At 43.7% G+C, this 27,092-nt stretch overlaps 1 protein-coding gene and 1 long non-coding RNA gene across 3 annotated transcripts in view; one reads left to right on the top strand and one right to left on the bottom strand.

The window, feature by feature from the left end:
• The window catches only part of TTC9 (tetratricopeptide repeat domain 9), a 39,709-nt gene that overhangs the window by 2,428 nt on the left and 10,189 nt on the right, over positions 1–27,092 (top strand). The window lies entirely within an intron of this gene.
• LOC147913921 (uncharacterized) lies at positions 12–9,529 on the bottom strand. The gene is made up of 2 exons (XR_015556162.1): positions 9,453–9,529; positions 12–282 (listed from the first exon to the last, which is right to left on the bottom strand). It is a non-coding gene; the product is annotated as an uncharacterized LOC147913921 (long non-coding RNA).

The raw sequence follows: 27,092 nt of genomic DNA, 5'->3' as shown, positions 1-27,092 counted from the left end.
CTCACCACTTATTAGTATTAATGATTTATTGTGTGCGCTGTGCTAGGCACTGTACGTATCTTTTTTAACCTTTAAAACAACTCGATTAAAGAAATATGATCATCAGTTTTGCAGAGAAAAGAACCCCGAGGTTCTGGAGCCATTCAACTCCAAAATCAATGTCTTGTCATGACACCTTGATGCACGAAGTCAGCATCCTCTAGGCCTCTGTCTCCCTTGAGTCCAGTCTCAGGTGGGCTCCAGAGCCTTCCACTTGGAAAATTCTGTTAGGAGCTCTCAGCCCTGGTAACCAAGAGAAAGAAATATGGTACCTTGATTCAAGGCTCTGTTAGGGCTATTTCCAAATATTGTCAAGTTTCACATAAAAAAGAAAAAAAAAAAAGAAGAGTGATTATGAGCTGAGCAGCCTTGTCAAGCCAAAATCTGTATCCTGTGTGGAAAATCCAACCAAGAGAAGGGATCTGTGTAGAAGTCATCTGGAGAAAGAGTAAAGCCTGATGTTGGTTTCCTTTGGGATGATGCACAAAATCCGTTACTACTACCTCAGAAATCCTAGCTAATAGGAAAATATCCTTTCTCATTGGATTATAAAAGTAATACATACTTACAAAATGTATTTTCTTTTAGAAAATACCAAAATTTTAAAGAAGAAAATACAAAATTACCTTTAATCCCACCACCTAAAGAAATCCATTGTGATCTATTTCCTTCCTGTACTTTTTTCTATACATAAATGTGAACTGTTTACAAAGCTAAGGACTTTCTGTATGCTGCTTTTATTCCAACTTACCATCAGGTCAGAAGCATTTTTACATTTTGTTAAAATATTTTTGTGAAGATGATTTTAAATGGTGACAAAATTTTTAAATGTGTCTTTACAACTATCATTTGATGGAAAGGGAAGGAAAGATGATCCCGGTTGTTGTTGTCAGAGCAGAACAGTGCAATGTGGTCCATAAGATTTCCTTTCCACCTTGTGCCTGCTAAAAGAAAGGAGACAGCAACTGCAAGTTCATTCTGGCAAAGGGCAACTGATCCTTCCCTTGGGGCTGCAGCACTGGCTGAGCAGCCCAGCTGGCTCCAGGTGGGGCAGTCTGAAGATGTTCGTTCTCAAGGATCTGTCCTTGTACACAGCTGTGCATAGAGGGAGAGGTTGGCATTTAGAAGGAACTTGGACTAGCCCAGAAGTACCTGGAGGATTAGGCTGTGTTGCTAAGGGCATCTCAGCACTAAACAAAAGGCTGTTGTGAGGCTTCTGGAGGAAACGCAGGCCCAGTGGACCTTTGTGCTCTGCATGGAAGTCTCCAAGAGAATAGCAAGGGGGCAGCCAGAATGTGCTAAGAGATACTCATCTAAAAATCCATTTGGATGACCTGAGGGGACCATATGAAGGGTGTGCAGGCAATTTTCAAAGTGCCGGTGGTTGTGGTCTGTTATGGCTTGGAGTTCCTTCTGATTAGGAGGGATCTGGCCAGTGGTGCAAGACTTGATTTTGCATGTCTTATCCTCCAAGAAATTCAAGGAGGGGCCAGCCCCGTGGCTTAGCAGTTAAGTGCGCGCGCTCCGCTGCTGGCGGCCCGGGTTCGGATCCTGGGCGTGCACCGACGCACCGCTTGTCCGGCCATGCTGAGGCGGCATCCCACATACAGCAACTAGAAGGATGTGCAACTATGACATACAACTATCTACTGGGGCTTTGGGGAAAAAAAGGAGGAGGGTTGGCAATAGATGTTAGCTCAGGGCCCGTCTTCCTCAGCAAAAAGAGGAAGATTGGCATGGATGTTAGCTCAGGGCTGATCTTGCTCACAAAAAAAATAAAAAAAGAAAGAAATTCAAGGAAAGAGATGGGAAGCCTCCTGTTCCTTCAGAATTTCTAGTGACTTTGATATGATGATTAGAGAAGACATTCTGACCTGCCTGGGGAGATGTAGAAAGCTAATCCTTACCAAGGCTGCAAAAGAAGCATGTATTGGCCTGTTGATCAACTCCTGTTGACCTTGAACAAGACACAGGACTCCCCTGGGGCCTTGGAATGTTCTTTGCAGAACCTCTTAAGGGCAGAGCCTCTTGCTCTACATCTGTTCCTGTGGGGTTGTGGTGGCTCCAGCTGGGGTGTGATCAAAAGGCTGCAGCGCACAATGACTTTGTTGATATTTTCAAATGATGTTCAAGACTCAAATGCCAGCAGTGGAGATGGGTGCCAACAGGCCGTGGCATTGGATCTGAAGGCTAGATGGTAGTCAGCTTACGCCTCTGTCCCTGGCATACCCTGTGACTTTGGATAAGCCCCTACCACATCATTTTTCCTCCGTTTTCCCATTCATTTAGAGCTATGTTTGGGCGATTTTTTTGTTTATTTTACCAAAGGGGCAGATTATATCCATTATGGATCCCAACTGAAGCCCCAAGACAGGGGTGTGAGAGGCCTAGAGAAAAGTCACACTGGGAAAAGGCCTGGCATGGGAATCAGCTTTATCAGTGCTTGTGGACATGTCTTAAAGCCATGGGACCAGGGCCAGCTACATAATTTGTGAGGCCCAGTGCAAAACAAAAATGTGGGGCTCCTTAAAAAAGCAGGGGAAAAGTGTCATTAAAGGTCTTAAAAGGTAAAGCTTTTTCCTTTCTTTCATGATCTCTCTCTCTTTCTTGACTTGACATGGTGTTTTTATTTGCTATATAATGTCACTACAAGAAAATTAAAATTTTAAATGATTGGCATGAATTTTACTATTCATCTTTATATTGTGCAATGCCAGTTTTAAATGGAAATATTAGAGCACTTAACTTGTATGTGAAATCAGATAAACTACACAATTCGCATTTTGCAGCTTATACATGAACATGTAGTTTAGTCTTTGTAGAACAGTGGAAATGCTGACAAAGCGAACTCAACTGTTTTTCTTTCAGTTCTTCGTATCCATACTTTATATGCACACTCTCTACTGAGCTTGGCTTTCTGACAAGTAAGGAAAGGAAAAGGAACTGTGTGCTCCCCTATTCTTTGCTTCTATGCATCCTTTTCAGCATAAGTGGTTGACTAGTGGAGGGAAGTAACATAAGTAAGAAAGGATATGATGGAGATTTAGGTCGTTTGTGTTTCTTAGAACACGATTGCTTTCTCTATGCATTTGAAGCAATTTCTGGGTTAAATGGAAAGCAACAGAAATTAGCGTGGAACCAGAGAACCAAGCGTAAAGATGGATGAATTACAAATGCAAGAACTCCGTGGTGAAAAGGAGGTTAAGAGCTAGAGACAAGTGGTAACCTGGTAGCCAGAAGATGAGTTGTTGGGGTAAGAATTGGTCAAAGGAAGGTGAAAGCATCTTCATGCTAGGATGCTCAACCAAGATCCTCCCATCTCGTTGGGAGAGCTTGACTGGTCAAGCCATTGTTGGTCTGAGGCTGTTTCTTGGGCAGCACTTTGGCCAACAAATCTTAAGCCTGTAAATGTGGCTTCTAAGATCATCTTTCAAGAAAGGTTGTGAGAACTGGAGCTTGTAGAATCCTTTTAAGGAAAGAACATTCTGAATGTAGACTGAGGCCCAGTTTCTAAAGTGGATTCTGAAGCTCCTTATTTACCTCCAAGGGAAATGAATTGGATGACTCAGCCAGAAACTCTTTAGGACATCTTGAAGTCAGAGTCCCTACAGCCAAAATACATGGGAGTGCCCCATCCAAGGCAGGGGGACTCAGCTGCAGTGCACACAGGAAGGCAAAGATGTGGAGCAGCCAGAAGCTGGTCCCAGAGTTTCTCGAGTTGTGAGTGACCTCCAGGTGGGACATTCTCTCCTTCCTGCTGTTCTCTTTCACCACCAGGCTGTGCCTACTCCGACAGCTAGGATGACAACCTAATGTTTCAACCAACCAACCAGCAATTTCCTAATTCCCAGCTGTTTGGCTTTGAGAGGTCAGGTGTCCATGTTGGGAACAGAGTTTTCCATTTTTGCTGAGATGATTAGTCCATCCCAACCACACAGCAGCAAGCTCTAGCACAGACAATGATACTAGACACAAAAAAAGCCAAAGATAATGCCACAGAAGATTGAAGGAGTTTGGCCTTTCTGGTGGTATTCAGATGGCCTTGAAATCACTCGTTAGCAATGTAAAGCTCATTATCTTTCTTTTATACATATACACACATTTTCATGTCAGCAATGAAATGATGCTATGTATAGTAGGACCCAAAACCAACAGTTCCCAAATATTTTTGAAAAGGAAGCAGGATGTGCAGTGCCAAGGAGGGTTGACGTGAACTAGAAGAATCCCAGGTTGAAATGTATCCAAGCGGATCTTTCCTTCCCTTCTTGCCAAAAGGATTTTAAAAGGGCACTCAAATTACAGACAAGGTTTACATGGAGGAAGCTCATGGGACAAATGTGTCCCTTCCACATTGTTTCTGTGTGTAAAGAACAAAAGTGAGAAGTGGTGCTAACTAGCTAGCTTGAGAGTTATATGAAATCAGAAATAATTTCAGATTTGGTTATGACCCCAAACCTTACACAGGTGTGTGAATTTCCTTGTCAACGTTGCCAGCTTGTCATCCAGCAGGAGCTTAGGTACTTCCAACAATAGGGATACTCACCACCACCTAAAGTGACCTGTTTAACAACCACCCCCACAAAACAATAACTACAATAATAATAGTAACAATATTGGCGGTAAAGACTACCATGATGAGCCCAGTTCCTGGCATCCAGTAGATGTTCCATGAATGTGTTTGAAATGAATGAAAATGCTTATCCCAGCATCTGTCTCATATTAAGGATCCAATACATTCAATCATTCCATTAATATTAATTGAGCACTTAATATGTGCTAGACCCTGGGCTTGGGGGCTGGTATACAGAAGAAGGACAAGGTCACTGCCTTTAATAAACTTACATATATATATAAAATTTCATTTAATCTATATAACTTTGTAAGACAGAAAACTCAAGCTTGGAACAGTTAAGTCACTCGCCCATGGTCACATGGTATGTGGCAAACTGGGATTTCTCATCTGCCAGATCTATAATTCCAACGCCTGTCGTCCTAGCCGCTCACCCCACAGCCTCCATCTTTAGGGGTTTCTTCCTTAAGTACTAAAATTTGCCTCCTTGAAATTTCTATCGATCCATCCATATTCTGTCTATCCTTTGGAGCAACGTAGACTACAGCTCATCACTGTAACAAGGACAAGCCTTGACATTTTTAGGGCAACTAGCTTGCCCATCCTCCAGTTTTGTCTTCTGTAGGGTAAACATCCTTTTACTGTGATTGTGCCCTGTGCGAATTGGATTCTCATTCCATGACCATCCTGGGTGAGTAAGAGAAAAGTGTCCTGCATTCTGTAACCAGGTCATGGTTTCCCTAGGTCTTTTGTCACTAGGAAGGTGACCTGAATTTGTATGGACAGAGAAGAGCGAGGAGCTGGTGAGTCATAATTTCTAATGAGCCTAGAGGCTGCAGAGGCCCCACCTATTCCTCTTCCGCTTTTCTATCCCCGTGCTCCAGAGTGTGTGAATTCCAGTTAAGAGGTCTTGAGAAATTTAAGTAGAAGTGTTAAGAGCAGGAGTTCATTTCAGCCATTACTGTTTTTGTAACCCTTTGTGGATACAATGTGGGGAAATGACCCACCAGAAGAACATCTGGAGTTGACCAAATGCATTACTCCAGACCTGGTCAGTTTTAATGTCATGAGAGTGATGATACCATCATTTTAAAATGTATTTCAATTTAAGTGCCAAATGAGGTTGGACACAGTATTTTTCTGTGTGGTGTGGAACATTTGCTGTCCTAACATCCTGGGAAGTAATATTTATTTTTTAGTTTGTGTTTTTATGACTGACTGATACTAACTTCTTGCTTTCATGGGCCAAAACCTCATCTCCCAAGAAACAAAAACAAAAAAACCCCCAAACCCAGCACTAAATAAACCAGCTGGCCCTGTGTCCAGTGGGACACTGACTGAGGTAGACTCACATGACAGCTGGTGGCACATTCACTACGTATGTGAACTTAATCTGATTACACCCTTATTAAATGGGTGCAGTCATGCCAGCCTCACAGGCTGAGTGCAAGGAGCAAGAAGATTATGTGAATGGACTTTATAAACTACAAAGTATTAGAAGTGTAAATTATCATTTTAAGTGAACAGGAATATGTAGGAGAAAAACAAAAAAAAGAGAAGAAATAAGAAGTGGGACCTGCCCGATGAAGGAAATTCTCATCTCTAATTCTAACAATTTTAGGATAATAGGGATACTCAGTTAGTGTCTACTAGGAAAATTCTCTTGATGCCTGGTTTCTGTGTTAAATATCTGTTGACACAGCCCCCCCCCATATTGTTTCAAACACACGCACTAAAATGGTTCCCCAAAAGCAGGTTGCCTCATAGTCCACAAAGTAAGCACTTGCTAAAAAAGAATGCATCTGATGAGGAGAATGCAAGAGGCGTTCTCTGAAGGCTGATTTCCCCAGTTCTCTTCAGACATCCCCATCTTTAAGAACACGGCGGACGTGTGACTTAGTGACCAGGGACTTGGACTGCAAGTTCTGTCTCTAACGTGCTGGGTGACTTGGGTCAAGGAATTTTACCTCTTGGGCCACAGTTGTCTAATTTATAAAAACTAGCGTTGGATTCCAAGATCTCCAAGGTCTTTTCTGTCTCTTAAAAATTCTCCACGCCATTCTTTCTGAACTGTGTGGCCATTACGCAGAATGGGGTAGTTGGTGTGTGCTGATATAGACCAGTCTCCAAAATCTATTACATGAAGAGGCAGGATGCAGAACAGTGTTTAATATGATTCCCTTTGTGTAAAAAACGATATAAACTAGCATAAACATATATGCTAGTACAGTATTTGCGGTCAAGATGATTATCTGAAATCATACAAGTGAAGCTGTTAACTTCGTTTGAAAAAGGGACCTGGCAGGGGAATTGGGATGAGAGACTTTAACTTTTTATTGTTTTAATTTATTGCTTTTAGAACAGTTTAAGGTTCACAGCAAAATTGAGGGAAAGGTACAGAGATTTCCCATATAGCCCTTGCCCCCATACATGCACAGCCTCCCCCACTATCAGCATCTCCCACCCGAGTGGTACATTTGTTACAATTGATGACCCTACATTGACACATCAATATCACCCAAAGTCCACAGTTTACATTAGGGTTCACTCTTGGTGGTGTACATTATATGGGTCTAGACAAATGTATAATGATGTATGTCCATCATTAGTGTATCATACAGAGTATTTTCACTGCCCTAAACATCCTCTGTGCTCTGCCTGTTCTCTTACCTACCACCTCCAACTCCTGACAACCACTGATCTTTTTAGTGTCTCCATAGTTTTGCCTTTTCCAGGGTGTCATATAGTTGGAATCATACCATATGTAGCCTTTTCAGATTGGCTTATTTCACTTAGTAATATGCATTTAAGTTTCCTCCATGTTGTTTTTAACTTTTTATTTTAAATCTTTCTGTAATGTTTGACTTCTCTAACTATATGCATTATTGCTTTTATTTTTTAAGAAAATTGATGACAGCATTATCTGTGTAGAGAAATTATGGGTAGTTTTTGCTTTCTTTTTATTTTCTTGAATAAAACCTACTTAATACGCATAATTTATAATGCTATTCTGGATATTACCTATGCTTTGTCTGGTAACGGTAACATCAAAATGTCAAGCAAAATTATTCCAAGCCCCAAACTTTCTCTTTTTTATTTATTTATTTATTTATTTTCCCTCCAAAGCCCCAGTAGATAGTTGTATGTCATAGCTGCACATCCTTCTAGTTGCTGTATGTGGGACGCGGCCTCAGCATGGCCGGAGAAGCGGTGCGTCAGTGCGCGCCCGGGATCTGATCCTGGGCCGCCAGTAGCGGAGCCTGCGCACTTAACCACTAAGCCATGGGGCTGGCCCCCCAAAGTTTCTCTTAATTCCCATAATATGACTCATCCCCCTTCTGCAGTACCCACCACCCCAATCCACACACAGGGCTAGATCCTGGCAGTGTGGGGCCCCACAGTAGGGCGGCCCCCCTCTAGACTCAGGAGCATGTTAGTGATAGCCTGAATCCACTGGTGAGGCGGGGAAGAGAGCTGCGTCAGCGCTTGTGATATAAACTGGTCCTGAACGTCTAAGTTGTGCCTCTGGTGTTGAGGAAGGGACGCTATGGGTGCTCAATGTCCAAGATTCTTGTTGGCCCCTGAGTCTAGGAAATTCCCAGAAGGAAACCCACTCATTCATCAGACCTTTACTGGACACTTGCCATGGCTCTTCACAGCCCAAATCTAAATCCTCTCTGTCTTCAAAACATGGCATGGGGGAGTGGGAACCAGGGTTCTGGTCCAGACTCTGCTGCAAACTTGCTCTGTGACCTTGGGCAAGTCACATCACTCTGAGCCTCAGTTTCCCCATACGTGAACAGCAGGGGGTGGGTCAGATGCACTCCACGTCTCCTTTCAGAAGGGTTGAACCGTCTAGGATTTTGAAGGCCCTCTAGTCCCCTCCCCCCTTGGCCTCTCTCTCTGGGAACAGCCAGATTTAGGAAGGAAACAGGAAACAAGCTCTCTTTTATTCCAGTTTACTGGTATCTGCTGACAAATAATTATTAATAGATCTCAACTAAGCTTTCCAAGGCAATCCTTGCAAATTTGAGGGTAAACCAAAATAAGAGACCTCACAGCTTCCCAGGATGATAGACTCAGACAGAGGGTCTCTGAGAGAAACCAGGGTAGGGGCTGGAAGCCTATATAAAATATTATCTGGGCCCTGGAATCTAAGTTGATGGCACTGAATATTACCAATTGCTGCTATATCTTCCCAGATTATTCCAAAATTCATACTTCAATTCTGAGCAGGCAGTCATTCACCATCAGAAACCTGGCAATACTGGCTACATTAGCCCAGGAAGTCCTGGTGGCAAGGGGAAAAAAAAGCTTTTAAGAAATGGACTGGGGGGGGCGGAGTCAAGATGGCGGCGTAGGCAGACTCTGAACTCACCTCCTCCCGTGGACACAGCCAATTTACAACTACTCGTGGAAAAATTACCCCTGAGACAGAACTGAAAACTGGATAAGAGGAACTCCTGCAACAACGGACAATCCTAACTGGGGTAGAAGAGGCAGAGACTCCCTTCTGGAGAGGAAAAACGCCACCTTCACAAGCCGCCAGCTTCACGGCCGCCGGGAGCAGCTCACAGGTACGCAGCCTCCCTGGAGGCGCGGGGCCCTGAGCTGGGGAGCGCCCCCGCTGTGGGCATTTTGTGGACCCAGCACAATTGAGACCAGCAGCATAATATCTGACTTTGCCTGCTACTAAAGCATTGGGTAGCACCCCCAGAAAACCCGGTTCACAAAGAAACTAAAACTGGCTCTTAAAGGGCCTGCACAAACTCACCCGTTCCAGAAAGCATCCTAGAATCACCAGAAAGAAAGGTGCACAGTGCTTCAGTGACAAGAGACTCACCTAATAGGCCCTGAGTGCATCTCGGTGAGGGGTGAGACCTCTCCAGGGACTGGGACATTGGCGCGGCCATTGTTGTGGCCTGGTGTGAGCGTGCTGACACAGACACCATTGGAGTGCTCCCTGAGGCCTGCTAGGCCAGGGTCTGCACCACCCGCTAGAGCGCCGATCTAATCCAGCTCAGCGAGGGCAGGCAGCCCACCCTAGAGACTAGCCCCACCCAACAACAAGCCCTCAGGCAACGTGTGGGCCTGCATAGATTGGTGACTGGATTCTCTGCAGCCTGGCAACTGAGCTGACTTGAGCGGGGCAGGGTGTGCACAAGGAGCGGGTGGAGAGTGTCGGGCGGTGGCAGAGTGTGTGGGGCTCCCGCCCTGGAGAGACTGGGTCCACTTGGGGAGGTCGGGGCACTCACACGGGGCAGGACTGTGTTGACTGTGTGTGTGGACCTGTGGGCGGCAGGGCTTCTCAGCCGCAGAAGACTTGTGCTTCTCAAAGACCCACATAGGAGGTTTGCTCCACCTTCCAAAACCTGAAACAATTGGGTGCTCCTGTGCCTGAGGCCAGCCCCACCCAGCTGCAATCCTCAGAGAGCTGACAAGAGACCTAATAGGCTAGAGGCTTACAGCAATTGTAAGGCCCTGAGCCTAACAACCTGCCACGGTGGGGGCCTACTCACTTAAAAGAAATACTGCAACACAAATGTGGTATTAGAACTTGCAGGCAACTGTGCTCGGGCTCCCCACACCTGATAAAGAGACTGAAGGGCCCACAACAACTACAAGCAGCTGAGCATTACAACAGCTGGCCAGGAGCATAACTCAGCCTCCCTGGGCGCCTACAGGGAGAGCAAACAGGCCACAGCAGAAGGATACACGTAGCCCACATAGGGGTCACCCCTGAAATATTGAGAACTGAGGGAAGCACACTGGAAGCCTCCTAAGCCATCACTTACATAAGGTCACCTATCCAAGAGCAGGAGACGTAGCTGACCTACCTAATACGTAGACACAAGCACAGGGAAAGAGGCAAAATGAAGAGGCAAAAGAATACATTCCAAGTAAGGGAACAGGACAAAACCCCAGAAAAGGAACTTAGTGAAACAGAAATGAGCAACCTACCCGACAGAGAGTTCAAACTAAGAGTGTTAAGGATGCTCACTGATCTGGGGAGAAGAATAGATGGACTCAGTGAGAATGTCAACAAAGAAATGGAAGATATAAAAAGAACCAATCAGAAATGAAGAATACAATACTGGAAATGAAAAACTCATTAGAGGGACTCAAAAGCAGAGTAGAGGATACAGAAGAACGGATCTGTGAGCTGGAAGAAAGACTAGAAGAAATTACCCAAGGTGAACAGGTAAAAGAGAAAAGAATTAAAAAGAGTGAGGACAGTCTAAGGGACCTCTGGGACAACATCAAGCGCACTAACATCCGTGTTATAGGTGTCCCGGAAGGAGAAGAGCGAGACAAGGGGGCAGAGAATCTATTTCAAGAAATAATAGATGAAAACTTCCCTAACCTAAGGAAGGAAACAGACATCCAGGTACAGGAGGCACAGAGAGCCCCAAACAAGATAAACCCAAAGAGGCCCACACCAAGACACATCATAATCAAAATGTCCAGAATTAAAGATAAAGAGAGAATCCTAAAAGCCGCAAGAGAATGTCAAGTTACATACAAAGGAAACCCCATAAGGCTATCAGCTGACTTCTCAGCAGAAACCTTACAGGCTAGAAGAGAATGGCATGATATAATTAAAATGCTAAAAGGAAAAACTTACAGCCAAGAATACTCTACCCAGCAAGGTTATTGTTCAAAATGGAAGGAGAGATCAAAATTTTCCCAGATAAGCAAAAATTAAAGGAGTTTGTCACCAAGAAACCAGTGTTACAAGAAATGTTAAAGGGACTGATTTAAGGGGAAAAGAGAAGACCACAAATAGGAAAAATTATCTATTTCCACGATTAGAACGTAATGGATACAAATGCACAAAAAGAGGTTGGATATGATATCAAAAACATAAAAGGAGGAAGGAGGGTAGTTAAAGAGTACCGCTTTCAGACAGAGGTCAAACTAACGTGACCCTCAATTCTGTATAGAAGAAGTAAGGAACAGAGAAGGACTTCTAAAACACTGAGGAAAAAAAAAAGTTAAAAAATGGCAGTAAGTACATACTTATCAATAGCTACTTTAAATGTCAATGGACTAAATACTCCAATTAAAAGGCATAGGGTGGCTGACTGGATAAAAACAAGACCCATATATATGCTGCATACAAGAGACACACTTCAGACCTAAAGACACTCACAAACTGAAAGTGAAGGGATGGAAAAAGATACTCCACGCAAATGGCAATGAAAAGAAAGCTGGGGTAGCAGTACTCATATCAGACAAAATAGACTTTAAAACAAAAACTGTAAAACGAGACAAAGAAGGGCATTACATAATGATCAAGGGAACAATCCAACAAGAGGATATAACACTTGTAAATATCTACGCACCCAATGTAGGTGCACCTAAATATATAAAGCAATTATTAACAGACATAAAAACAGAAATAGACAGTAACACAATAATAGTAGGGGACTTTAACACTCCACTTACACCAACGGATAGATCATCCAAACAGAAGATCAATAAGGAAACATTAGCCTTAAACGACACACTAGAACAGATGGACCTAGTAGATATATACAGAGCATTCCATCCAAAAACCAAAGAATACACGTTCTTTTCAAATGCACATGGAACGTTCTCCAGGATTGATCACATATTAGGCCACAAAACAAGTCTCCATAAATTTAAGAAGATTGAAATAATACCAAGCATCTTTTCTGACCACAACGGTATGAAACTAGAAATCAACTATAGGAAGAAAATCAGAAAAGCCACAAATACATGGAGATTAAACAAAATGCTACTGAACAACGACTGGGTTAATGAAGAAATCAAAGAAGAAAACAAAAAATACCTGGAGACAAATGAAAATGAAAATACGACATGCCAGAATTTATGGGATACAGCAAAAGCGGTTCTAAGAGGGAAGTTTATAGCAATACAGGCCTATCTCAACAAACAAGAAAAATCTCAAACAAACAATCTAACAATGCACCTAAAGGAACTGGAAAAAGAAGAACAAACAAAGCCCAAAATCAGTAGAAGAAGGGAAATAATAAAAATCAGAGCAGAAATAAATGAAATAGAGACCAAAAACAATAGAAAAATTAATAAAACCAAGAGCTGGTTCTTTGAAAAGATCAACAAAATAGACAAACCTTTAGCTAGACTCACCAAGAAAAAAAAAGAGAGAAGGCACAAATAAGTAAAATCAGAAATGAAAGAGGAGTGGTTACAACAGACACCTCAGAAATACAAAAGATTATAAGAGAATACTATGAAAAACTATATGCCAACCAATTCGACAATCTGGAAGAAATGGATAAATTCTTAGAATCATACAACCTTCCAAAACTGGATCAAGAAGAAGTAGAGAATTTGAATAGACCAATCACCAGTAAGGAGATCGAAACAGTAATCAAAAACCTCCGCAAAAATAAAAGTCCAGGACCAGACGGCTTCCTGGTGAATTCTACCAAACATTCAAAGAAGACTTAATACCTATCCTTCTCAAACTCTTCCAAAAATTGAGGAGGGGGAAGCTCCTAACTCATTCTCTGAAGCTGACATTACCCTGATACCAAAACCAGACAAGGACAACACAAAAAAGAAAATTACAGGCCAATATCACTGATGAACATCGATGCAAAAATCCTCAACAAAATACTAGCAAATCGCATACAACAATACGTTAAAAGATTATACACCATGATCAAGTGGGATTTATTCCAGGTATGCAGGGATGGTTTAACATTCGCAAATCAATCAATGTAATACACCACATTAATAAAATGAAGAACAAAAATCACATGATCATCTCAATAGATGCAGAGAAAGCATTTGACAAGATCCAGCATCCATTTATGATAAAAACTCTGAATAAAATGGGTATAGAAGGAAAGTACCTCAACATAATAAAGACCATATATGAGAAACCCACAGCTAATATCATCCTCAATGGTGAAAAACTGAAAGCTATCCCTCTAAGAACAGGAACCAGACAAGGATGCCCACTGTCACCACTCCTATTTAACATAGTATTGGAAGTCCTAGCCAGAGCAATCAGGCAAGAGAAAGAAATAAAAGGGATCCAAATTGGAAAGGAAGAAGTGAAACTGTCACTATTTGCAGATGACATGATTTTATATATAGAAAACCCTAAAGAATCCACCAGAAAACTTTTAGAAGTAATAAACGAATATGGGAAAGTTGCAGGATACAAAATCAACATACAAAAATCAGTTGCATTTCTGTACACTAACAACGAAGTAGCAGAAAGAGAAATTAAGAATACCATCCCATTTACAATTGCAACAAAAAGAATAAAATACCTAGGAATAAACTTAACCAAAGAGGTGAAAGATCTGTACACGAAAACTATAAAACATTTCTGAAAGAAATTGAAGAAGACACAAAGAAATGGAAAGATATTCCGTGCTCTTGGATTGGAAGAATTAACATAGTTAAGATGTCCATACTTCCTAAAGCCATCTATAGATTCAATGCAATCCCTATCAAAGTTCCAACAACATTTTTCACAGAAATAGAACAAAGAATCCTAAAATTTATATGGAACAACAAAAGACCCGAATAGCTAAAGGAATCCTGAGAAAAAAGAACAAAGCTGGAGGTATCACGCTCCCTGATTTCAAAATATACTACAAAGCTATAGTAACCAAAACAGCATGGTACTGGCACAAAAACAGACACACAGATCAATGGAATAGAATCGAAAGCCCAGAAATAAACCCATACATCTATGGACAGCTAATCTTTGACAAAGGAGCCAAGAACATACAATGGGGAAAAGAAAGTCTCTTCAACAAATGGTGTTGGGAAAACTGGATAGCCATATGCAAAAAAATGAAAGTAGACCCTTACCTTACACCATACACAAAAATTAACTCCAAATGGATTAAAGACTTGAATGTAAGACCTGAAACTGTGAAAGTTCTAGAAGAAAACATAGGCAGTACGCTCTTCGACATCAGTCTTAGCAACATCTTTTCAAACACCACATCTGACCGGGCAAGAGAAACAATAGAAAAAATAAACAAATGGGACTACATCAAACTAAAAAGCTTCTGCACAGCAAAGGAAACCATCAACAAAACGAAAAAGACAACCTAACAATTGGGAGAAGATATTTGCAAACCATACATCTGATGAGGGCTTAATCTCCAAAATATATAAAGAACTCATGCATCTCAACAACAAAAAAACTACCAACCCAATTAAAAATGGGCAAAGACCTGAACAGACATTTCTCCAAAGAAGATATACAGATGGCCAACAGACACATGAAAAGATGTTCAAAATCACTAACTATCAGGGAAATGCAAATCAAAACTACAATGAGATATCACCTCACGCCCGTCAGAATGGCTATAATTAACAAGACAGGAAACAACATGTGTTGGAGAGGTTGTGGAGAGAAGGGAACTCTCATACACTGCTGGTGGGAGTGCAAACTGGTGCAGCCACTATGGAAAACAGTATGGAGATTCCTCAAAATTCAACGATAGAACTACCATATGATCCAGCTATTCCACTGTTGGGTATTTATCCAAAGAACTTGAAAACACCAATTTGCAAAGGTACATGCACCCCTGTGTTCATTGCAGCCTTATTCACGATAGCCAAGACTTGGAAGCAACCTAAGTGCCCAGCAAGGGACGAATGGATAAAAAAGCTGTGGTATATATACACAATGGAATACTACTCAGCCATAAGAAACGATGAAATCCAGCCATTTGTGACAACATGGATGGACATTGAGGGCATGATGCAAAGTGAAATAAGTCAGAGGGAGAAGGTCAAATACCGTATGATTTCCTTCATTAAGTAGTAGATAATAACAACAATAAACAAACACATAGGGACAGAGATTGGATTGGTGGTTGCCGGGGGGGAAGGGGGGAGGGAGGAGGGTGAAAGGGTTAATTCGGTACATGTGTGTGGTGATGGGTTGTAATTAGTATTTTGGTGGTGAACATGATGTAATCTATGCAGAAATAGAAGTACAATGATGTACACCTGAAATTTTTACAATGTTATAAACCAATGTTACTGCAATAAACAAAAAATTTATTAAAAAAAAAAAAAAAAGAAATGGACTGGCAGGGCCAAAAGGTCCAGGGAACAGTTGTGGGCTAAGTTATAGTGATTCAGAGTTGCCACCCTGGGCCCAAGGCTGGAGAGCCCTGAAGAGTCTGGGCATTTGGGGATGAGATTCTGGGCCTGCTGCTCCTGCTGGATCAGAACTGAGCTCCCTTCTTGAATGGACCTGCACCCCCAGGTTTTGGAGGGAACTTGTGTGGACTGGGTCATTGGGAATTTGTGTGGAGTCTTCTCTGATACCTACATAGGGAGAAGGCTGTAGCCTTGTGTGTGCCCATGAGGACGGCAGGGAAGGGAGAGAACACAGAGGAACAGACAGGCAGCCGACCTGGACCCCAGAAAACCTGTGGGGCAATATGGCCTAATGGAACAGAACTTTACTTAGCGTAAGAGGATCCGGGTTTGAATCCTGACTTCCCATTGACTCTTCCATTCACCTTGGACAGGTCCCAACCTCTGCCAGCTTCTGTTTCCCTTATGGCGTGGGAGTAATAATATGCACCACACAGGATTGTGATGGTGATTGAAATCAAATGACACAGGTACACATGCTGAGCATAGTGCCTGGCATGTAAGAGATGCTTCATAAATGATGGTTAGATGTAAATCTAACTCCTACTCCAAGATGGACTAAGTCAAGAAGGTGTGCGAGAGGGTAAGGAAGAAGGACTCAGCAAAGGAGGCTGTGGGGGAATATGGGAAGCAAGTAAGCAAACAGAGAAGGGAACAGAGGAAGTTTCATCTCCCTAAGTGGCTACAGGGCAGGGGAGGTGAGCAAGGTATGAACCAACAAGCCTTTGATGTGGGTGTTTCCTCCTGGTGTCTTCGTTCCTGGGCCCGGATGCTGCATGAACAAGTTACCTATGGCCTCCTCTGAAGGGCAGCTGAGCTCCAGCAGAACCAAGGGCCCTTGGGTCCTGGGGTCTGTGCCTACTTCCAGCTTCTCAAGATACAGGTCAGTCCAGGAAACACTTAGAAACTGCTGGGTTCTGGGCAGACATGTCTCTGGCCTGAGATTGTGCAAGCAAGTAAGCCTCAGTCAGTGTCTGTTCTCTGCCACGCTCCCTACTCTGCCCCAGAATTCTCTGACCCTTTCTTTGAACTGAACTAGCAGTGAAAGAACCTGGGCTCTCTCACAAGTCAGACCAGTTCCAAGTCTGAGAGCAGAGAACAAGGCTTCGCCAGGAAGAGAAGATATGCACTGTGATCAAATGGGTTCCCTGGGGAGATTAACAAGCGAGAAGGCTTGCTGGTGGGAAGGGGAAATGGAGGAAGGCAAGGCCTCTGTGAGAGGGAGCCATCCATGAGAAAGACTGAAAGGCTGGCAGCCTCATGCCTGCTCTGCCTGCCCTCTTGTGTGTCATGCTGGTGCCAGCGTACAGAGCTTCCTTCGTGGTGTCACACAAGGAAAGCCCCCGGCTTGACCAGGGGTCTTGAGAGTGGAAGCACCAGCAGGTGTGTCCCTTGGGCCCCCCTTTTAATCCCTGTACAGGGGTTCCTCCACCATCATGCCCAGGGTCCTCTCATGACCCTAAGGCTCCCCAAGGCAGTGCCCATGAACAGACTTGCTGCTCAGGAAACCCTTCATAAGCCTTTTCCGCACCTCCTCTCCCAACTTCCACCCCTGCTTTCTTGAAGACAGAAGGGGCAGAGGTGATTTTTTAAATAGTTTTCTGCTTACAGAAGTAAAACATCGTAATTGTTGAAGATATTGAAAATAAAGGAAATTCAAAGAAGAAAATAAAACTCACTTATCATCCACCATCCCAAGATGCTAACTCTCTTGTTTGGGTTTATTTCCTTCCAGTCTTTCTTCTATGTGTATATAAACATGTATATGCAAAAGAAACATCAGCCGGCCCACTTCAAAGTCTACCTTTCTCTACTTTATTTGGGAAAGAAGGGGTTTGTCTCCTATATGCTGGGGCCACTGCCAGGAACCCTGGTCTCCTTTCTTCCCCTCTGTCCCCAGAGGATGCTGCTCACTCTACCTGGGTGTCGACCAAGGTGTCTGCTTCCCCTCATTGCTTCTTCCCTTTCATGTCCCACAGTACCATTGCATCAGGATGTATAGTCTTACCAGCTTTTGCTAAAGGTTATGGGATACAGAAGGAGTTTACATCTCAAAAATGGAATATTAGACATTCTTTTTCCTAAAACTCATTTGACCATCAGACTACCAGGAATTTCTTATTATCCACTTACCTTTTTTGGCAGGTTCCAACTATCTACCGTGCTTCTCAGACTCTTTTTTTCCCCTCCAGCCCTTCTCCCCTGCTTAGGTTCTCCCACTCTCAAATCCCTGTCATTTCACGTGCAGAGAAGTTTGGCAAACTTTTCATAAACCTAATTTGCCTCCAACTGATCTCAAAGCTTCACCTTCCCCACTGAAGCAGTTGATGAGGGTATTCTTACAAAAAAAACAAAAAGATAATTTCTTCCCTAACAAGAACTCGGATGTCTGTTAATACAAATTCTTCACGTCGATATACACACACACATATTTTTCACAAGATTCAGGTTGTACTGCACAAACTTTTACAACCTTCATTGTTTCCACCAATATTTTCCACTGAAAACATTTTTCAGTGTCATTAGTATTTTTCTACAGCATGATTCTAACGTCTGTGTCATGCTTCATTGTACCCGTGTCCCATTATTACTTAACCAATCTCCTACTGATGGATATTTAGGTTATTTCTAGCACTTTACTGTTATACACAGTGCTGCTGCAGAGAGGCCACGGAAGTGCTCTTTCTGCTACATGTGTGCCTGTTAACTAACTTATCCCCAAACATAGCTGGTGACGTGATGTTTGTGCTGGTGTCGTGAAAGGGTGTTAGAGAGGCAATAGGAACAGGAGAGATGTTGCTGGGCTCACGGAGGGATGCCGGGAGAGGTGACCAGAATAGGAGAGGCATTCTTTGAAATCCAAAAAGGGAACAGGATGGAATTTTGGCTTCTGAGATTTTTCCCTACCCTGGCTGAGGATTCCTGCCAATGGGCATGACATGTGTCCTTGGCCAGAGCCAACAGAGTAAGGATAATATGAGGCAATGGGTTTCTTCTGAATATTTCTGGGTATATACTCATCATCACATTCCAAATGGCCCAGGTATCCACTCCAAAGTCCACTTCCGACCCAAGAAAGGGGTGTTTATGAAGACTTCAACGAACAGCAATACACAGAGCAATCCCTCTGTGTATACACAGAGGTCAAGAGTGAGAGTTAGGAGCCATGGTTGGGCTAACTTGTAAGTATCCTGCCGTAGCACCAGTTCTGTGCCTTCCCTCATCAACAGTGGCGTGGACAGGCACCACGAGGCTGAGCTGACCTCAGGCTTTGGCACTGCAACTCCCTTGAGCAGATTCCAATATTCCTTAAAGGACTGTCAACTTAAGCCTTCAGCTTATAAGATTTTTAGGCTGGTTTTTCACCTTAGTTCTTTCACCTGCCACTTTGACAGCTAAGTACTGGTCATCAAAGGGTGAATAAGAAGAATATAAACTCCTTGAAGATATCAGTATCTTTTGAATGCTCTCAGCTTTCCTTACGAAGCCCCAGGCACAGGCCATGATGAATGAATCCTTACTGAATAAGTTTACCAAGAGCCTCTGCCCAGAATGGTGCAGTGGTGGTGAGAAGGATGCAGGGGTCCTTGTTCAAGCAGCCTTTGAATGCTGGGGGCATCCATGTGAAGAATTCAAAGGGTGGGAAAACAAAGAGCAGCTTGGTAATTGTGAAAAGAAGAGATCTCCAAAGATAATGTTGCTAAAACAAAAGAAACACTTGACATTGTTTGAATCAAGTGCAAGCATGGGCTGGATTGGAAACCTGGAAGGTCAGAAATTAACGTGAATGGGATCAGAGGAGACTTAGCCCACTAGATAAGGCCCCACGACTCCTGGTGGTGGGAGCAGCAGCAGCAGTAGTGGGAGAACTCTTTATCTGGGCGCCACGCACGGCAAGTGTGGTGCAAACAAAGATAATGCCCCATATGGGGTGCTAACTCCCTGAGTCAGCCGTCCTCCTCTTGTCATAGCTTCTCAGTGCCTTAGACTAGGAAAAGCCCTTTAGAGACCAGCCAGTCCAGGTCTCCACTCTTTACCACCACCTCTGCTGGAGGGGAACCAGCATGGGACTTGGGCTTAGACAACCCTGGCTCTTTCCCTACAAGTAAAATGGCCTTAGCAAGTGACTTAACTTCCTCAAACCTTAGCTTCTGGAAGCAGGGCCAATCATACCTATTTCCCAGAGTCACTGTGAAGGTCAAGTGAGTTGTAAAACACTATACAAATGTTAGGTATTGCTACTTATTGAGCAAACAATATGTGCAAACCACTATGATGTGGTGTTGCTGTGTGGGGATTTAAAGATGCCCTACAGGTTGTTGTCTGGAAGGGCAAAGAAGACATGTTTCATAAATAACTGCAATGATGGACATGATCTGAGTATGTGGCTGTGAAAAATACACTTGATGATTGCACGTGTAGATCTGACCTCATTAAAAAAAGACTACCCAACGTGTTCTGTGAAAGCATTACCATTAGGCAGGGGTGTGCTATAATTCACAGGTATTTTAGAAAAGTAATAATTTCTCAGCATTAGAAATAGAGGGAAATTACCTGATCTTGATAAAGAGCATCCACAAAAAATCTAAAGCTAGCATCATACTAAATGGTGAGAGACTGAATACTTTCCCTCATGACCTAGGAATTACACTCTTGGGCAATTCAGAGAGATGAAAGCCGTCTGTGACTGCTCATAGCAGTGTTATTCCTAATAACCAAAGGCTGGAAAGGGCCCAGAGGTCCTTCAGCAGATGAATGGTCAAACTGCTACATCCACACCACGGAAGACTACTCAGCAAGAAAAAGGAACATGCACTATTGATACATACACCAAACTTGGATGCATCTCAAGGGGATTATGCTGAGTAGAAAAAAGCCAATTCCAAAAGATTCATATTGTGTGGTTCCATTTATATAACACTTTGAAATGACAAAATTTTAGAAATGGAGAACAGATTAGTGGTGTCAAAGGTTAAAGAGGAGGTGGGGATACAGCAGGAACATGGATGTGGTTATAGAAGGGCAGGAGGGATCCTTGTGGTGATGGAACTGTTCTTTAAATTAACTTTGGAGGTAGGTAGAGGAACCTACATAGGTGATAAAATTATATGACTAAACACACACACACACACACACACACACACGTATATACACACACACACATAAATGAGTACAAGTTGAGCTAGGAAAATTTGAATAAGATCTGTGGATTGTATCACTGTCAATATTATAGTCAATGCATTGCACTATAGTTTTACAAGATGTTACCTTTGGGGGAAAACTGGGTTAAAGGGTACAGGGGATCTCTCTGTATCATTTCTTACAACTGTATGTGAATCTACACTTATCTCAATAAAAGTTTCAATTAAACAATAATATCGTGGGGGCCGGCCCAGTGGTGTAGTGGTTAAGTTCCCGCGCTCTGCTTCGGCGGCCTGTGTTTGGCGGGTTCAGATCCTGGCGGTGGACCTCCGTACTGCTAATCAAGCCATGCTGTGGCGGCATCCCGTATACAAAATAGAAGAAGAATGGGCACAGATGTTAACTCAAGGCTAATCTTCCTCAGCAAAAAAGAAGAAGATTGGCAAGGGATGTTAGCTCAGGGCCGATCTTCCTCACCAAAAATAAATCAATAAATCAATCAATCAATCAATCAATCAATTAAAATGATAATGATATTGTGGGGGTTAGTTTTGCAAGCACCAGCTAAGGCAGGGGTTGTTTCGGGAAGAAACCAGAGATGTGTCATGTCAGCCCTACCAGGATAACAGTAGACTGTCAGTGGAACTGGAGATGGTGGTAGTTTTAGAACTTAAAAAAAAAAAGCCTTGGTGGAAACTCTGCACTGGGTTTTTTTGTGTGTGTTTGTTTGTTTGTTTTTCTCTTTGAATGTAGAGAAACAAGTGGGATAGAGGGTCCTGGAGAGTTATAGGGGAAGCTTCCAGGTGAGAAGTATACATGGAAAGTGAGCACAGATTGTCACCGTCTCACCCTTACTCCTCACAAGAAGCAGAACTCATGCCTCAAATCTGTCTAATGAAGGAACTGAGTTAAAATTCATTATAGGCAGTTGAGCAACCTTGGAGGGCAGCGTGTGTAATGCTTAAGGGCACAGTTTCAGGTGCCAGATGGCTTACGTTCAAATCCTGGCCCTGATACTTATCAACTTTGTGACCTTGGACGAGTAACTGAACTTCCTGGCCTCAGTTTCCCCATCTGGAAAATGGGCAAAATACTAGAACCTACCTCATAGGTTGTTGTCAAGATTAAATGAGCTCAGACTTAGAACAGTGGCTGGCCCATTCATGTTTAGTAAAAGTTACCTGCTCTTACTCTTGTTACCCTTCCGGGAGGATGGATGACTACTGCCAATTGGTACAGGGCTCAATTCTCCTGACTCATTGTGAGGTGTCTCAGCCTTCTGCCCTGTTTCCCAGGCCTGGGCTCCTGTTCTCTGGTGAGAAGTCTCTAATCATTAAGATGAGAAAAACCCAAAATGTCACAAGTTGACCGTCTGTCTGAGAACAATTTTTTGCCTATATGTGCAGATTTCCAGCTCTAGGACTTGGCCACCTAGGACCTGTCTGCCCTTGTGGGTAATCCTGGAGGTCCCCATGGCTATCCTGGGCTCTCATGGTTTAACCAACTAGATGGTCCTTAAGAAACAAACATCCAAAATGCTGGAATGTAAAGTGCTGACTCAGGAGGTGAGGAGGCCCCACCTGCAGGCGCCCACTGGGGACTTATTAAAAATGCAGATTAGTGGCTCCACCCTCGCTCTTTGGAACAAGCATCGCTGGGCATGGGGGTGTGAGATCTCCATGTTAAATAAGTTTCCATGGATGATTTAATGAGAAACACTTGTCTGTGGGGTTCTTGTCAGATGTTAGGGTCTGGCACTTGGGAAACACTGACTTTTTTTATCCTGTCAACAAGCCTTCAAGTGAAAGGTAGATAGCAACCATAATTACCTTTATTTTTACCCACTTCAACACTGAGAACTTCAGAGGGGGGGTGTTTTAATCCAAAGACACCCGAGTGAATGCCAGGGCTGGGGACATTGTCTTAAATCAGCTAGCTCAGAGCCACCGAAAGTAGCCAGCAACTTCCCTGCTTAAAAATACTTCCCTCTTTCCTCACAGGCTCTTGCATGCCCTATAGAGTCAGGAACCAGGCCTATTAATTTTCCTGCCACAGCTGGCTTTTAGAGCTCCTAGCTCTCCTGAATTATTAGGACTCCAGAGGAGCCCAGCAACTTTGGGTCCATCCCCCACCCCATCCATAAAGCTGTCAGCCAGATACTGACTATGGAATCCATTCCCGGTGAGGGAAGGGGATGAGAGCAGGCAGCAAGGGTGTGGAGGGGTTGGGGTAGAACCAACTGTTGACTCAGAGGTTGTCTAATCTGTAAATGAGAAGAGCATAGGCCCAGAACCCCACCCCATTCTTTCTCTCTAACCCTCTTCTCTGGCGGCAAAGGTGCTTTTGTAATGTTCTCTGTGTATACCCACCCACCCCCAGCAGCGAAAACATACCTTTGAAAAGAAAGCTGCTTTGTAAAACCAAAAGCATCAAACCTAGATTTGGGAAAGGTTTGGGGCCAGTGTGAGTTTATGTACGTCCTAGACCATGAAACAACGATGAGAAATCAAAAGAAGAGAGTTGTTTTCAGAACCTAAATGCAAGCATTTGTGTACGCAGAAGAGAAAAGCAGCACTTTGATGGAAGGGTGAAACTGGGAGGGTCATTGCAGTCCTGGACACAGAGCCTCGTAAGTCAAACTGACCATCATTCCACTGCACACACTGCATTCCCATTGCTCTGCCAGAGAAAGACCCTCTAAATCACCCTCCAAAATGTATCTGACCTATTCTGGGAATTTTGCTTTAAATTAAGCTGTAGCTTCATGTATGCATCATACGTTGTGTGTAGGACTCAAAATGGGACTTTTCTCTAATGCATGTGCCCGTTGCTGGGGAAACCATATTTGACAAACGGCTTCCTAAAGAGCTAGCATTTATGAGAATCAGTTTCTGTGCCCAGCACTGTGTGAGGCGTATCACATACATTAATTATCTCATTTTATCATCGCAAGAGTTCCCACAAAATAGGTATTATTATCCTCATTTAACCCATGAGAAGAAGCAGACCCAGGGAGATGAAGTAACGTGCCCAAGGGCCTGGGCTAGTAGGTGGCAGAGCTTGGACTGCAGCCTAGGACAGTATCTCCAGGTCCAGCATTGATGTGCAGCCAGAGCACCCCAGAACTGGCACAATGCTGTGTGCCTATTCAGTGTGGTTGTGACCTATAGCAGTTGTTAAATATTCTGAATGTCACCTCTGTCCAGATGCAACCTCCTTCCGCTTTACCACTGTGCCATTGCCCCTTGAAATAAATTTTGAAACCGATCAAATAATTTGGTTAGCTTTGGGGAAAATTTCCTCCAGTAATATAAGAGCCACGTCCTGGGCCCACCTCCCAGAGGAATGACCAGCAAGGTTTCCTAAATCTGCCATAATGGAGTACCACAAAGTGGGTGGCTTAAAATAATAGAAATTTATTGTCTCACAGTTCTGGAGGCTAGGAGTCCAAGAGTAAGGTGTCAGCAGGGCTGGTTCCTTCTGAGGCCTGTGAGGGAGAATCTGTTCCAGGCCTCTCTCCTACCTCTGGTAGCCTCAGGCGTTCTTTGGCTTGTAGATGGCCATCTTCTTCCTATGTCTCTTCACATTCTTTCCTGTGTGTGGGTCTGTCTCTGTATCCAAATTTCTCCTTTTTATAAGGACACCAGCTATATTGAATTTAAGTCCATCCTAATGACCTCATTTTGATTTGATTACCTCTGTAGAGACCTTCTCTCCAAATAGGATCATATTCTGAGGTACCGAGGCTTAGGACTACAACATACCTTTTTGGGAGGACACAATTGAACCCATAACAGTGAAGCAGCCTCGTAGACTGGGTTCCTTCTCCTCACTCCTGACCCAAGATGGGTCTTTCCTTCCCTCCCATGCAGCCCATGCTTCCCTTCTGTCCAGCAAACTATAGCGAACCAGCTGTAAGAAGAAAACCAATGGCTACATGAACTTCTTCTTCCTCCTCTCATCCACTTTCCCTTCATCTCGTGCCAGTGAGTGGCATTTTGCCCAGACAGTCACTGTGCCCTGCATGCACCAGGAAAAACAAAACGAAACAGGTGCCAGAGCCAAGAGAACCTGGCGTGGTTGAGCCTGAGGCCTCAGTGTGGCTGCTTTGGGCAACATCAATCGTGTGATTTCCTCTGTCTGCATGCATCGCTGTGCAGTGGGGTTCTTGTTGCCGTGGGGTTCTTTAGGTTGCCTGTTCTCTAACTTTTTCCTACTGCAGACTCCTTTGTGGAGCTAAGAAAGCCTGCCAGCTCTTTTCAGAAAATCATCCTCTAACCACCCAAGGTTGGCAATGGAAGAGGAATCCCACACGGGAGGGGTGGTTGAAGATTTACAGCCCCAATTCTCGTCCGCCCAGTTTACCTTTCTCTTGTAAGTTGTGCTGGCCACCGCTGCTGTCACCATACGAGGCTCAGGGAAGCCTGTTTCTCTTCTCGCGCTTCTTCCCAAGCACAAATGGTAGCTTGTCTTAATTCTCCACAGCTTGGACTCCAGGCTGCAGCATTTATTCAAACTTGTCAGAAGACCCAGAGACCAGAAGGTTCATAACATTTCTTTCAAAAGAGTTTCTAGATATCATTGTTTGGGAGCCCAGGAACAGCTTCATGTGTCCATTGTTGACATGTCTCCCCGCCCTGCACCCCTTCTGCTGCTGAATGACCCCTTCTTTGAATCCAAATATGTACTCAGATTCGAGGCCACACACAGGAACAAGCTCCATCCGGCCTAAGACCTGCCTTCCTGAGTCCACAGCCTCCCCTGCTGAGACTGACTGACAGTGGCAGTGCTTACTCCCTTCAGAGAGGACCCTGCCCCAGAACCTTGGCTTGGGAAGACCACATCAGAATGTCATCCAGTCTCTATGCACGAAAAATCTGCACATTGCGGGAGGGTTGTCTTACAGAAGCCCTTTTGATCACTGCCCTACCAGTTCTGATTGTCATCCCCAACAGAAGATGCCTCACCATAAGGAACAAGGAGAACAGAATTCCTTTCAGAGAGGAGCCAGTGAAACAATTTTGTCCTTCTATCAAGTGGCGAACGTTTGTATACCTACATTGTTAGACCAAAATGGATGGTAGAGATTATTCAGTGAAGTGCAGGCCCCTCGTTTTATGGATAGGAAAGGGAAAGTGATTTTCATAATGTTGGCTAGTGGCGAAGGTGGCACTGGATTCCAGCTCTTCTGATTCCCAGCCCAGTACTCTAAATTATTGATCCATGCTGTATAGCAGAGCACAGAGACTTTCGTATTATAAACCTTAATTCTAATAGAGACCAGGTAACAGCGACATAGAGGAACACTCCTGGATCATCAGTGAATCCAGAATGACAATCTAAGATCTCCTGGATGAAGGGCTCTAACCACACGAATGTAACATTCGGTGGTTCCCTAATGCTAGTCAGTTCTGTCTTCTGGATGCCACTTACATTAATCCCTTTCTCCTCTCTTTCTGCCTCCGCTTGAGTCAGCCTAGTCACCATCATTTCATCATCCAAATCCACTCTTGCCCTAAGTATAAAGTCCCAGCTCCTCAACATGGGCCAGAAGGGTCTGGGTGTTCTGGGTTCATCTTGCTTTTCCAGCTTCACTTCCTCTTACCCTTCCCTTCAGTCTCTCTGCTCCAGCGAGGCGTGGCTTCTCAGAGCTCCTCAAATGAGCAAATAAGCCATTCTCTCTCTCTCTCTCTCTCCTCTGCCTAGAAAGCTTTTTCTCCTCTCCACTCAGATCAGTGGTTCTCAAACAGGGGTGATTTTACCCCCCAGGAGACATTGGCAATATCTGGAGACAAGTGTTTTGGTTATCGCAACTGGCATCTAGTGGGTAGAAGCCAGGGATGTTGGTAAACATCCTACAATGTACAGGACATCTCCCATGACAAAAAATTATCCAGCCTAAAATGTTTACAGTGCTGAGGTTGACAAGCACTCAATCTTTGGAACCCAGCTTAAATACCACTTCTTCGCAGAAGCCCTCCCATTATACTGTATATTGGTTGAAGGCCCCTCCCCACTCGGTATGCTCCCACTCATCCCTTCTCCTCCACAGCACTTGGCACATTTGAGATAATGTAACATCTGTCTTCCCCACCAGTCCATCAGCTCCAGGATGGAGTGGAGTGTTTGGTTCATCACCTGATCCCAGTGCCTTGTATGGTGCCCAGTGCAGTTAGGCATCATTTTT

Source organism: Ceratotherium simum, chromosome 24 (assembly GCF_057802395.1).
Source record: "Ceratotherium simum simum isolate JZ-2026a chromosome 24, ASM5780239v1, whole genome shotgun sequence".
Lineage (NCBI taxonomy): Eukaryota > Metazoa > Chordata > Mammalia > Perissodactyla > Rhinocerotidae > Ceratotherium > Ceratotherium simum.
This window is presented reverse-complemented; position numbering and strand designations above follow the sequence as displayed.